Here is a 14,966-nt window from a genome sequence, read left to right as displayed (position 1 = left end):
CTTAATGGGCTCATTGGTCATTCCAGATGCTCTGATCCTAATAATCATTTTGATACTCTGTTCTAGTTTACTAAGAAGAGTCACCAATTTTGTTTCTGTGGTTTGGTATGAAATAAGGTGGCAGAAACAGTACTCTCCAAATATCCATGCACTCCTGACATTTTTCAGCAGCCCATATTACTAGTTCTGGACCAGGGATTGGGAGAAGAAGAGACACGTGTCATCTCTGAGTTGAGGCTGCTAAGAGCTGGTACAACTTTCCATTCTTCTCTTCCCCTCTAGCAGTGACCTGAGAAGCTACATATTGACATGGCGCTACCATGGGTGGAGGAGTCTGCATTGCTGAATCACAGGATGAAGGCGAATCCCTGCCAGCCTCCATCCATCTCTGGGTGAGCAATAAATAAACTTCTTGCTGAGCCACAGAAATTTCAGGGTTGATTTGTTACCACAGCATGGCCTACCCTGTCCAGGACTAAACAAAACAGTGATTTCTTGGTAAAATGCTGCCAAGATAACTAAGCCGACCCATCAAGACCCAATTTCCTAATTTCTTGTTCTCTTTCCTTTCCAAATAGCACATAGTGGACACCCATTGGACACCACAAAGACAAAATAATGCTAGTTACAAGGGATGAAACAGCTCATTAGTGAAAGAAAAAGTAGCTCCCACTTAAACTGTGACTGACCTTCCAGGAAAGTCATTTTCAATCATATTTAAATCCTTTAACATTTCCCTTACCTCTTGTTCATTCTATACCAAAGGTGGCAGACTCCGATGTGAGGGTAAAATGCATGGAGTAGGCAGATCTAAAACAATGGGTAATGTGGGGCTTTGCACTTAAGAACAGAACAAATAGAAAAGGGCTTGGCCATCTGAAGATATTCAAATCAATAAAAGTAATAGCTCTGGCTAATTAAGAGACTGCAGCCCCAATCAGCCTGCCACCAGAAGCTATGAACTGAAGCTAGACATACCACTAGAGCTCCATCAGGTCTAAAAATCATTTTTGAATTTTAGTATATACATGTCAAAATACTATGTAGCCATTCAAAGATATGAAGCATGCTGGATGCAGTAGCTCATGCCTATAATCCCAACACTTGGGGAAGCTGAGGCGGGAGGATTTCTTTTCTTTTCTTTTCTTTTTTTTTTTTTTTTTGAGATGGAGTCTCACTCCGTTGCCTAGGCTGGAGTGCAGTGGCACCATCTCGGCTCACTGCAGCCTCCACCTCCCCAGTTCAAGCGATTCTCCTACCTCAGCCTCCCAAGTAGCTGGGATTATAGGTGTGCACCACCACACCCAGTTAATTTTTGTGTTTTTAGTAGAGACAGGGTGTTACCATGTTGGCCAGGCTGGTCTCGAACTCCTTGCCTTAGGTGATCCACCCACCTCGGCCTCCCAGAGTGCTGGGATTACAGGCTTGAGCCACCACGTCCAGCCTGCCTTCCTGCTTAATACCCACAGAATGAGCACTCTCCAGAGGAGTCAACAATGCCTGTTTGGTAGGGAGTATTTCTTTAGCTCAAGAGTTCAAGAACGGCCCTGGCAACATAGCGAAACTCCATCTCTACAAAAAATTTAAAAAGTTAGCTGGGCATGGTGATGCATGCTTTTAGTCTTAGCTACTTAGGTGGCTGAGGTGGCAGGATCTTTTGAGCCTGGGAGGTTGGGGGCAGTAAGCCATGATCTCAACATTTCACTCCTGTCTAGGCAATAGAGTGTGACCCTGTCTCCAAAATAAATAAATAATAAATAATAAATAAAAATATGATATAGAAGAATAGTAACTGGGAAGAAAAATTACTTATAGTATATGTATGTGTTTTTAAAATTAAAAAACAATTATAATATCTAATTTATTAAAACAAAATGTGTAGAAAAAAGACTAGAAGTAGAGTTCATGTACCTAATTAACGGTTGATATCTGTAGGTTGCAGGCTTTTCCCACTCTCCTAAAATAAACATGTATTGTTTTGTAGTCATCAGGAAAGAAATGTTATCTTAAAAATTCATATCTTGGAATAAAGGGCAAATATATCACTACGTTAACTACAAAAATTACTGATTTTTAAATTCTAACTGTATAATGTGTACTATGATATCTTGTGTGTTTGGTGTGCTTTAAATCAATGGTTGTACTAAATTACACAGAAACTAACCTGCAACTGCAACTCATCTACAAGTTCTAGTTAAGTTGAAACATATATCTATTATCCTTTATATATTTCAGAAGAAAATTTTGCTCATTTTAGTAATCATCATAATTATATGGCAAAAGAGAACAAACTACATCTTAAAAACATAACAGCATGGGGGCAAGTGGTAACAGACAATGGAAAATATCCTGTAATTACAGCTGCCAAAAGAATGCAAATAATTAAGAAAACTTTTTGTTCTCCAAGTTTTTGTTCCACTGTTTATTCATTGGAATTACTTGGTATTTGGTGAGTTCCCAACAGGCTTGAGACTGGTTCATTAAGCTCTAATCTGATTAGGACTTTTTGTTTCTTTGTTCTCTGTGTCCTCAGGTGGCAATTTTGGCAGAACATCATAAATTTTTGCCCTGCATCTAGGTACAGTAACATAACTTTGCCTATGTATTACATAATAAGAATACAATTCTCAGGCATCAATCCTAAAAAGGCAACTGTAGTTAATCAAGTCTACTTCTGTCCAAATAATCTTCAACATATGAATTTTACTTGTAATACACGTGTATCACTGCACTAGACACACATTTATGTATGGATAGCCAGGCATATATATTTTCCCAGAGCAATTCCCAGATGAACATTTTACTTTTTAAAAATGTTTTTAAAAACTTTTTGAAAAGTTTTCCTAAATCTTATTTCTCTAAATAAAGGTTGACTTAATGTATTTGAATCAGGTGGCAAGACGGGTGAAAAACATGGTAAGGAAGGTTATTTGTCAGAAAAAGAAACTGCAATATAAGACCAGTTGGATAAGAAGAATTACAAGACCATCAGGAGAAGGCTTTAAATTAAATATGAAATACAGCTAGGGCCCAGTAAAATCTTCAATATTGAAGAGCTAGTATGAGTCATCTTGCTATGCCAGGGGGCAGAAAGATTGTTGGGGGGAAATGGCCACTAGACGCTATCCACAGTCACTGCTGGATTATCCTGGAGGCACAGATAAATAAATAAACATACATCAGAAAATTTTCACTTTAATAAATTCACCCAGACTTTTATAACCAATAAATCATCTAGAAAGAAAAGCCATTCTGCCATCAGCATACTTAGGAACTTTATGTTAGTTCAAAAAATAAAATGGTATTTGTATTTATGTATGCAGGAGCTCAGGGACTCTAAAAGTCTTATTCTGGTCCTGGCAACAATTCAGGTGAATAGGGAATGAAAATGAAGACCCATGTCAGGGCAGGTCCTGGATGAGATTTCAGAAAGTTTTGGATGAGACAAAGGTCCTAATAGAGGTGGGTGGGCTTAAGGTTCTGGGCAGCTCTGGAATGGTGGCTGTGTGCACTCTAGCAGGGTAGAAGTAGTGGTCTTCAGACACTTTCCTGACAGCATGCCATCATCTGGATATGCAGTCCTCAGCTCTTGGAGCAGCAGGTGGTTTAGGGGAGACCTATGCTTCCTGCAGGAGGCATTTGAATGGCAATCAGTTTTGTAACATTTGCATTGTTGAAGGTGTTTCGTTCCTCACACATGAGTATAGAAAAAGAGTAGAGTCTAGAAAATGTACCGAGTATAGAAAATGTATGGAGAGTATAGAAAATGTATTAAGTATAGAAAATGTATTGAGTATAGAAAATGTATTCAGAGTATAGAAAATGTACTGAGTATAGAAAATATATTGAGAGTATAGAAATGTATTAGAGTATAGAAAATGTGTTTAGTAGAGTATAGAAAATGTAATGAGTATAGAGTATAGAAAATGTATTGAGTAGAGTATAGAAAATGTATTGAGTATAGAAAATGTATTGAGAGTATAGAAGATGTATTGAGTAGAGTATAGAAAATGTATTGAGTATAGAGTACAGAAAATGAGTAGAGTCTAGAAAATGTATTGAGTATAGAAAATATATTGAGTAGAGTATAGAAATGTATTGAATATAGAAAATATATTGAGTAGAGTATAGAAAAATGTATTGAGTATAGAAAATGTATTAAGTAGAGTATAGAAAATGTATGCCAAGGCCAGTCTCAATGGTTTTCACTTGTAATCCCAGCACTTTGGGAGGCCAAGGTGGGAGCCTCACTTGAGGCCCGGAGTTTGAGACCAGCCTGGGTAACATAGTGAGGCTCTGTCTCTAAAACATTTTTAAAATTAGCTGTGCATGGTGGCATGCATCTGTAGTCCCAGCTACTCAGGAGGCTGAGGCAGGAGGATTGCTTGAGCCCAGGAGTTCGAGGCTGCAGTGAGCCATGATCACACCACTTTACTCCAACCTGGGTGACAGAGTGAGACCCTGTGAAAGAAAGAAAGAAAAGAAAAGGAAGGAAGGAAGGAAGGAAGGAGAGGAGAGGAGAGAGGAGGGGAGGGGAGGGGAGGGAAGGGAAAGAAGGGAGGGAGGGAAGAGAGAGAAAGAAAGAAAGAGAGGGAGAGAGAAAGAAAGAAAGGGAGAGAGAAAGAAAGGAAAAGAGGAGAAAGAGGGAGGAAGAGAGAGAGAAAGAGAAAAAAGAAGAAGGAAGGAAGGAGAGAAAGAAAGCAAGAAAGCAAGCAAGCAAGCAAGAAAGAAGGAAAATGTCAGACTGGTTGTCAACTTATGAGTGACAGGCAGCATCATACAACAAAAATAGACATGATGACAGAATCTCAAATTTGATCTAAAGCAGATCGTCTCAAGTTCTGTAACGGCATCAAAATGAACTGTCCTCTATTGAAAAGAGCCAGTACATCCTATTTGAAAATCTACAGAAATGCACCTGTGTTTCCCATCACGGCACCATGACTCCAGTTTCCAAGTTTGCAATGCGGTGAAAAAAAAAAAAAAAAAAAAACCACCCAAAAATCCTTCCTTCTCTATCTTAAGCTTCAAACCACTGCAGACTTGAAGTGAAGATAAAAGAAACCCTTCTAACCTCCATTTTTTACTTTTTGGTGCTTAACAGGCAATCCTAACATTAACAAGTTTAGTTCATGAAACACCTTCTGGGCCAAAAGATAAGACTTCCTTACCCCACAAATCACATTTTCTCAAATATTTTTCAAAGCTGAGGTGTAAGCCTTTTAATAGAATTATGCAAATTTTGCCCCAACTCTAAATGTTTTAGGAACTAAATAACTACTTTGAAGAATCACAGTTTTGCAGTGTCCACATTGGAAACAAATGCTAGAAACTGCAGGCAATGAAAGGGACGGCGGTGGCACCCCAAAAGTGGGAATTTGTCTTTAACGTTATTTTGCACAAACCTAAAGCAACCTCTGCTACTGAAAGGTCAGTTTTGACTCTCTGGGATGAAAATGCTGACCAGTCATTAGGGGATTATCTGCTTGGCAGAGTAGAAGAAGTCCAGCTCAAATGCATCTCATTCCTGATTTGAACTGGCTGAAGGACTAAAAACATCTCAGGCACAAGTCAGGGCAATGAACAGTGAGACTAGAGACTTGTATAACTCCTAAAACTGAGGCCAAAGGACATCTGAAAAAGGGCTATAGCTCATTGTGAAGAAATATGATATTTCCTAGTTGGTTTTTTTTAAAAAATAATGGAAGTCATTTTCTTTTAAATGGTACTTAGGAAAAGATTATTATGAACAATGTCTTCCAGTCCGACACATGCTTAGCACTGCAGGCTGGGTAAGACACCCTGTTTAATGGAAGATTAGTATAGTCATATACATAAGCTAGAACATGGAAAAGCACACAGACTGTTCTGATTCTGCAACTCTTGGGCCTTCTGCATGTGGGTAAAGAAAAGCAGTTATGTGGGACTTCCAGAAGCACTGTCTTATCACTAAGGGCACTCTTTAGGACTAAACGGCTAATAAAAAAAACAGTGATTTTTTTTTTTTGGACCTAGGTAACGTAGAAACAAGAAAACATTTTCTTGTTGCAAACTCATAGACCCTGTGGCATGGCTTTAAAACAGTTAGGAGTGTTCCTGCTCCCTCTGTGGGCTGGTTCTTTTCTCAGCTGTTCCCTTTTCTGGGAGAATGGCCTCTTCTCCCTAAAAACAGTGCTTGAAGGTGGTGTGTTTGGCAAAGCAGGCTCAGGACAAAGGAAGAGCACAAAAGAAGGAGTGCAGCATATGGGAACCTTTGCCAAGTTATTATTTTTATTCCAGTTTAGCTTTTTAAGGGTCACTAGCTAAGGCTGACATTTATTGCCATCATGTTATTTCCTAAGAATGAGGCCTCAGCTGAAAATCTAACCCCAATCAACTTTCAAAAATGCACTGATATATTTTAAAACACACACGGTGATGACAAAACCCCCAAATTGCAGCCTGTCCTCTCTCTTCGTATCATGCCTATCTGCCTTGGCACTGTCCAGACTGTATGCCCTTAGAAGCAGCTCCTTGCCTGCAGCTGTGAGGTGTCTTGTTTGCCATCGACCACCTGTGCTATGTGCACACTCAGCTGGCATTTCTGCCAAGAAGCTAAAGTCAGGAACACCAGCAATTTCGAATATGTAATCAGGTTTCAAATTAAAGTCCTTGTGCTTCTGGTACATGGGAGTGTTCCCAGAAAGAGTGGGGGTTCTGCTGTCACTCTTCTAGCTGCTGTGTAATTTTTTTTGCAAGGCGCTTGATGTGTATCAGGCTTTAAAACTGATATCGCCAGGCATCAGAAGTTGAGAAGTTTTGTCCTTGATTTATTTGTTCTTGTTTGTGTTCAATTATGATTAGAAGTCACCTCTACACAGCTGCTCTACAATTTGTACTGCATTTGCGTCTGGGATTTCTAACCGCACTGTTCAGTGGAATAATATTAACAATATGCAAATGAAGTCCGTTTTTATAGTGCAGTGGATAGTGTTTTATTAAAAATGGCTAACAGCTGTAATTTGTAGGTAGTTAACTCATGTGAAGTTTAACTTTAGCATGTATTTTTCCCTAGGAAAATATTTTATATAAGCAGAAAGACAAATGTGAAAAAGTAAATCAAACCCAAAACACACCTACCAAAGTAATTCTGATCACAATAGCGACATCTCTGCTGCTAATATGTTTCTGAAAAAAAAAAAAAAAAAAAAAAAAAAAAAAAAAAAAAAGGGCTCCCACTTCCCCACTTTAGTCTGGAATGATAGTAAGTAATAAAAAGAAAATATATAGCTAGCTGTTGATGTTTTTGTTTTCTTTTCTTTTTCCCAAAATAACAAGGACTTCATAGACACAGATAAGCTACATGTTCTTTTCCAAAAATTTCCTGCAACAGAGTTTTCTGACAGGGTCATATTACAATTCTAAATGTGAATAACACAGCAAAAAGAAAAAAAGGATATTTTTTGGCTGGTACTCATGGGTATAGTTTGTACTCTCGCAAGCTAACTGAATATCCACAGACCTTGTGTAGAGTCCAGAGGATGGCTTTGATGCTCCTTCTGCTACAGGCTGGTTTGGATGCCTGAGTTAGAAGTGTTAAAAGGGCACAGAAAACAGATCTCCTGACTGGCTTCTTTTTCTGAGCACCATTACCTAGGGCACAATTGTGAAAGAAGATATCAGGAATGATAAGACAGGATCATACCTCAGGGAAAAAAGAGACCAGTCATAACTACAGATGGTGCCTCTAATGTAAAGGTGGCTACACATGTGTGTGAAGAAGTGGATAGTGTTCTCGTTTTGCAGTGCCTAGAGTTTAAAATTTAGTATAGTAGGGTCTATGGATATTCCGTTAGCTTTCAAGAGTACAAACTATACCCATGTGTACCAGCCAAAAAAAATCCCTTTTTTTTTTTTTTGCTTTTTGCTGTGTTATTCATATTTAGAATTGCAATCTAATCCCTTCTGAAAACTCTGTTGCAGTAAACCGTTTTCCATTATTCTTGTCATCTTCTAACATGCCATTTGATATGTTAGAAATATTAAATATTAGCCTGTTCTTTATTTTCTGCACACTCTTCCTCCCCAACCAGAATGTAAGTGCCAGGGAAGCTTTGTTTGCTTTATTTACTCCTCTGGCCCTAACCCTAAATCAGTGCCAGGCACATAGTTGTCTGCTGACTTAGTAATGAGTAATCCATTTTAGTCCTGTGTTTCTATGAAGCCGATTGATAATAAGCTTATAGCTTCTGAAATTACATTATATTATTATATATTCATTGAACACCAAAGGCAAAATCTCTATCTTTTTATTTCAAGGTACAGTGCAGACTGCTAACACTTGGAGAATTTTAATGTTATTACTTGAAGTGAGTTGAGGCCTCCTCCTAATTGGAGAATGACTGCTTGGTTATCAATTTAACTGCTTGTGAGATTGTTAGTTTTTTGAGTAGAGGTCGGGAATAACACTGCAAGAGAATATATTTTCCAAACTCCTCCTATAAATGCACCATCCAATTAAAGAAAGCTGAGATAACATTACTTCAAGGCACTTTCAAAAAAATGATGTCAAATTTTGCACACAAGTGGAATGCTGCTTTTATTTCACATACGTGCTCATATCTGTTTTTAATAGAATGTTGATAGAGAAATCTTGTTACTGCTGGAAAGAAATGAAGAACAAATGTTCTCTTACAACTTGCAAATTTCAGCCAGTAAGTTCTGGGTTTCTTGGACTAGTGAGCATAAGTATCAGCTAGTGTGTTTTCTAAAAAAAGGTTTATTTCTGGGCCCATATTCTGGGAGCTTCTGATTCAGTAGGTAAAAGTAGGGTGCAGCAATCAGAAATGTTTTTAAATGTTTATAATTATGCCATGGGATTTGGATGCAGGTGGTCTGCAGACTTCACTTTGAGAATAATAAAAAATAAGAACCCTGATTTGTGACAGGTCCTATAGGATCTTGGTTTCCTCTTGAACACAACTGTTACTAAATCATAATTCAGGTACCCAGCTGCCAGGTGAATGGCTTTATGTTTTGATTATAAGAAAAGTAAAATGGCCAAGAAACTCTTAGAACACGCTTTACAGTTCTAAAAATATTTATCTTTTCTATTCTTTAATTGACTGAGGCTTCTGTTTAGGTTAATGCCACCAATGTTGATGCCACAAAAGTGAAGTACAGAAAGAAAGTTCATAAAAATATTTATTTGGCATCTGGCAAACTATAAAATATTTTCTCACGTGTTATCTAATTTGATTCTCATAGTAGCTCTGTCGGGGAGTCAGGGCAGGTATGTGTTAATTTTGCCTATGAGGAAACAGAGGTCTGAAGAGGTTCTAACTTGCCCAATGCCAGATAGTATAAATAAACAGCAGAGAAGCCACTCTTCCTGGGACTGCTCATGCCTAGTGTATGTAGTGTTGGTTCGACTACCTTTCATGGTCCCCTAATATATCCAAATATATTCCTTTATGTCGTTCTCTCCTGACTCTTTCATCTCTAGAGACATTGCCTAGGGAACATTTAACACTGTGCTCAGGAGGAAGAGGAGGAGGGTTGGATGCTATTGTGTGTTCAGGATTAAATGAGATAATATATGTGAAAGTCTGTAGTTATAAAATATTATACATATACATGCATATATTATTATTGCATTGTATATTGCATATTATATTATTGCTTATCCTTTTCAGAGCATTACTGCATCATATAGGAAACTCTTGGCCAGGCACAGTGGCTCATGCCTGTAATCCCAGCACTTTGGGAGGCCAAGGCAGGCGGATTACTTGAGGCCAGGGGTTCAAAACCGTGTCTCTACTAAAAATAGAAAAATTAGCTGGGTGTGTTGGCACACGCCTGTAATCTCAGCTATTCGGGAGGCTGAGGCATGAGAATCGCTTGAACTGGGGACATGGAGGTTGCAGTGAGCCAAGATTGCACCACTGCACTGCAGCCTGGCTGACAGAGCAAGACTCCGTCTCAAAACATAACAATAACAATAAGAGAAATTCTTGAAACTTAGAGTTTCTGAGAAAAAGAGTTAGCAACAATAAATTTAATGATAAATTTTTTAAAATTGAGGAAGGAATACATGCAGAAATAAATAATAATTTAAAAGATAATGAGAAACTAATTAGAATATGCTGAAACATGATTGAAGTTCAGTTGTGGGAGGAGATAAATGACTCATACTGAAAACTACCTAAAATAGCACATACAAAAGCGTTTATAAGCTTAGAATTTCTTATTTTATTTTCTCAGAATATTTCTGGTAGTTAAATTTGAGGCTTCCTGAGGTGTGGGCATCTCAGAGGAACCGCATAGATTGGCGCTTGTACTACAAAATATCCTAAGTTGACTGAGTTTAAATGTGGCTTATTTTTATTTACTTTTATTGTCATTTTCCCCACTTACCCTGACTTGAAGCTCATGAAAGTGGTTTTTATACCCTGAAGTCAGGGAGGCATTGTTCAGCCGCATCATTTGCCTACTTCTCATAGCTTGAAAGGGGAATAAAAGGCAGATTGCCTCACCACCTTGCTATTTTAGTCTCCTGATGTCTTGTGGTCTCGGCACCTCTCCCTGCCTGTAATTCCATATTGCTAGTTGTAATCAAATCCTACCTTGGAAAGGTCAGACTTGAGCAGGAAGAGTGCAGTCATTCCAACAGCTGTCGCTCTGGGCTCTCCCGCTGTGTCACAGTGTGAGGCATATGCATCACTGCACTCCAGCCTGGGCAACAGAGGGAGATTCCATGTGAAAAATAAATAAATAAATGGAATAAAATAAATAAAATAAAATTTCTTTGGAACGGCTACTTTCTCATCTTCTTGAGCTTCATGAGGAGCTTAAAAGCAAAGAATATTTTTCTGTGACATTTAATGCCAAATACAGATAGAAAGAAATACGTTTAGGATGTTCCTGGGGTTCGAAAACCATGTTCACCCAGGCCCACTAATTTGGTCTTTTTCTTCTTCTTATTCTTATTCTCACTCTTCTTTTTGTTTTGTTTTGGACACAGAGTATGACTCTGTCACCCAGGCTGGAGTGCAGTGGAGTCATCACAGCTCACTGCTGCCGTGGCCTCCTGGGTTCAAGGGATCCTCCCACCACGGCCTCCCAAGTAGCTGGAACTACAGGTACATGTCCCCACACCTGGCTAATTTTTGGTTTTGTTTTTGGGTAGAGATGGGGTTTGCCATGCCGTCCAGGGTGGTCTCAAACTCCTGGACTCAAGCGATCAACCTGCCTTGCTCAGCCTCATAAAGTGCTGGGATTAAATGTGTGAGCTACCATACCCAGCCTAATCTGGTCTTTAAAACCAGAAAGATATCAAAATATTTCAAATTCCTTATGGACGCAGAACTTCAAGCTGAAACATCCTTTCTAGGCTCTCGTTTACACTCCATTTTACTTCCAAATTTGAATAATGTTTTTTCTTTTTTTCTTCCTTTTTTTTTTTTACCCTCTTTGTGTCACAGTATAAATAATCTTTAGAAGGATAAGCCTCTGCTGACAATAGAGCTCTATTTACTAAGTATCTACTATATACCACACCCTGGATCAGGACCACCAACACTATCTCATTTGGAATTCTTAATCGCTAGAGATGTTGTTTACCATCTTGCAGATAAGGAAATGAAGATCAGAAAAAGTAGGTAATTTGCTTAAAGCTACAAGAATGAGACACAAAAATGTGAAGTCAGGTCTGTCTTACTCCAAGGCCTGTGCACCATGTTAATGTGTCTATATGTAAGCATATTTGTGATTTGTTGTAAAGAGATAATACACTTCTATTTGTTCCAGCCTCTCTGCTTGCTAATTGACCACATGCAAGTCACTCGACATCTTACAAGGTCAGTTTCTTTGACTGGAGAATGGGAATGACAATTCTTTTTTTTTTTTTTTCTTTTTTGTCAGATGGAATCTCTCTCTGTCGCCCAGGATGGAGTACAATGGCGGGATTTTGGCTCACTGCAACCTCTGCCTCCCGGGCTCAAGCAATACTCCTGTAGTCCCGAGTAGCTGGGACTACAGGCATGCGCCACCATGCCCGGCTAATTTTTTGTGTTTTTAGTAGAAATGGGGTTTTACCATGCTGGCCAGGCTGGTCTCAAACTCCTAACCTCGTGATCCGCCCGCCTCCGCCTCCTAAAGTGCTGGGATTACAGGCGTGAGCCACCGCGCCCGGCGGGAATGACAATTCTTGTTCCTTGCACTTTATAGGATTATTGAAGAAGTAAAACGAGAAGACATAAATGGTGGCTTTTAAAAGCACCCAAACACTTTCAAATCACAGGTGTGCATTAGTGAAGGTTAGGTTTGGCTGCCCATAATAGAAAATCCAAAATGACTGCAGCTTACACAAAAAAGAAATCTACTTCTCTCTCAAGCTGGGCGCAGTGGCTCACGCCTATAATCCCAGCACTTTGAGAGGCTGAGGTGGGCAGATCACTTGAGGCCAGGAATTCGAGACCAGCCTGGCCAACACGGTGAAACCCCATCTCTTCTAAAAATACAAAAATGTTGCTGGGCATGGTGGCACACGCCTGTAATCCCAGCTACTCAGGAGGCTGAAGCAGGAGAGTAATTTGAACCCCAGGAGGTGGGGGTTGCAGTGAGCTGAGATCATGCCACTGCACTCCAGCCTGGGCAACAGAGCAAGACTCTGTCTCAAAAAAAAAAAAAGAAAAGAAATCTACTTTTCTCTCACATGAAAGGTGACCCGAAGAAAGCAGTCCAGGGAAAGTGGGCAGATTCCCACCCGTCTAGTCCTGAGAAACCTTCAGTCAGGCCACTGTCTTTGTCCATATGTCACCTCATGGTACCAGGTGGCCCCAGTGAAATGGTCTAGTGTGTTCAGCACATAAGGAGAAAAGTCAAGAGAAGAATGCGCTTCCTAGGCTGAAGCGAGTGGATCACTTGAGGTGAGGAGTTTGAGACCAGCCTGGCCAATGTGGCAAAACCGTGTCTCTACTAAAAATACAAAAATTAGCCAGGCATAGTGGCGCACCACCTGTAGTCCCAGCTACTCAGGAGGCTGAGGCAGGAGAACTTCTTGAACCTGGGAGGCAGAGGTTGCAGTGAGCCGAGATCCCACCACTAGACTCCAGGCTGGGCGACAGAGTAAGACCTGTCTAAAAATAAATAAATAAATAAATAAATATTTTTAAAAAATGCACTTCCTTCCAAGAAATTGTACACAAAATAGTTCAACATTTCCTTTTTTCCCATAATCTTAGGCTACATACTGAGCCATATGGGGACATGAAAATTATCCTCAGATGAGAGGATTAATAAGGCTTTAAATGCAATGTGTCATTTTCCCTCTATGAGCATAAAGTATGCTTTCAGAGAATTTCTGAAAGAGGATACATGTCAGATATTATCCTCATTTCACAGGTTGTGTAAGTGAAACAGAGTGGTCATAGGGCTTGTTTCAAGTCACACAGTTACTGGATGAAAAACATTACACTGAAGACATTTGATAGTTATACGATAGTTATAGCTCCTACACAATTTTTTTTTTTTTCACAAAACAAGTACGCGGAAAACATAAAATTCAACTCAATCAGCCAAATGTTGGCAGGAGAAAAATTAAACATCCTGAAAACTGACTTGAATTTGGCTTTGGGTAAACATAATTGAAACCAAGATTGTTTCCAATAAACTGGAATGCTATAACCCAAAGTCTTGACAAATTGGAGGTAGAGAGAAATAAAAATTCTAGCTATATACTCACTCACCTTGTCTTTCATTTTCATTTTTATTTTAACAACAACAACAAAAAGCTGTGTAGCCTCTGACTATTGACTGTGGTGCAATCCCCAGCTCCTTACCGTTAGTGATTGGCACCTGACCAATGAATGGCATGGCAGCATGCATCCTCATGATTTTGAGATATATGTAGAAGCAACCTCAAATTCGCATAGCCTATATATGGCTATAGCACATTATTTTAAAACTAAAAAGCAGACTATAATATCATAAACATTGTACACAGAATTTAGGCTACATTTTTACATCGAGTAAAACATCGTACACAGAAATTAGGCTAAAAACACAAACTCAGGCCAGATGTGGTGGCTCACGTCTATAATCCCAGCACTTTGGGAGGCCGAGACAGGCAGATTGCTTGAGCCCAGGAGTTCGAGACCAGCCCGGGCAACATGGCAAAACCCCCATCTCTACAAAAAATACAAAAAGTAGCTGGGCATGGTGGTGATGGCCTATAGTCCCAGCTACTTGGGGGGCTGAGGTAGGAGGATCTCTTGAGCCTGGGAAGTTGAGGCTGCAGTAAGCCTATTTGCACCATTGCACTCCAGCCTGAGTGACAGAGTGAGATCTTGTCTCAAAAACAAACAAAAACACACAAACTCCAAGAGTATGGCAGATGCCTAGGCTACATCTCCTAGACAGCCAGAGATCACCTTCACTCCCCTCCGTGGAGATGTCTTCAAAGCAACTTGAACGCTGTCTGCATAGCTTCCTCCCATGCCTCATCTGGACCTCCCTAACACTGGCTTCCCTAGCTGTGGTCTTAAAAGCCACACAGACCCATCTCTACCTCCACCTCTCCCTTGCCTGTTGTCATTTTTCTCCTGGCTCTTCTTACCACCTGGTGCTTGCTATACATGTGTTTCTTTCTTTATTGTCTGTTCCCAACTAGAACGTGAGTTCCATGAGGACAGGATGTTGACTTGTTGATTGCTATATCCCAACTTCTTAGAACAGGGCCTGGCATATTTGTAAAATAAATAAAATAATAAATACTGAGAAGTTTAGACATTATGATGGACCACAGAAAATAGTTGGTTTGGGCAGGTGATTCCATAATGTGCCCCTTAAATTGTACCATGGACATCTCTGACTAAGCTTAAGAAAGCCTTCGGTCAGACCTTAGTAAATCTTAAACTTTTCTTTTTAATTAAAATGAAGAACATTGATAAAATCAGTCATTTCCTTCAAGGCTTCTGACTGATTTC

At 39.5% G+C, this 14,966-nt stretch overlaps 1 long non-coding RNA gene across 5 annotated transcripts in view; it reads left to right on the top strand.

Annotated features, from left to right (window-relative positions):
* Nucleotides 1-14,966, top strand: part of LOC112133862 (uncharacterized) — a 50,540-nt gene that overhangs the window by 3,130 nt on the left and 32,444 nt on the right. For 3 of the 5 annotated variants that reach the window (XR_010140350.1, XR_008526457.2, XR_008526456.2), the window contains exons 2-4: nucleotides 283-392; nucleotides 2,534-2,578; nucleotides 11,003-11,120. This is a non-coding gene — a long non-coding RNA (uncharacterized LOC112133862). Of the gene's footprint in view, nucleotides 1-28; nucleotides 393-2,533; nucleotides 2,579-11,002; nucleotides 11,121-14,966 lie in introns of those variants that run through there. The other 2 variants (XR_008526454.2, XR_008526455.2) reach the window with 2 other exon arrangements.

Source organism: Pongo abelii, chromosome 5, assembly GCF_028885655.2.
Source record: "Pongo abelii isolate AG06213 chromosome 5, NHGRI_mPonAbe1-v2.0_pri, whole genome shotgun sequence".
Classification (NCBI taxonomy): Eukaryota; Metazoa; Chordata; class Mammalia; order Primates; family Hominidae; genus Pongo; species Pongo abelii.
This window is presented reverse-complemented; position numbering and strand designations above follow the sequence as displayed.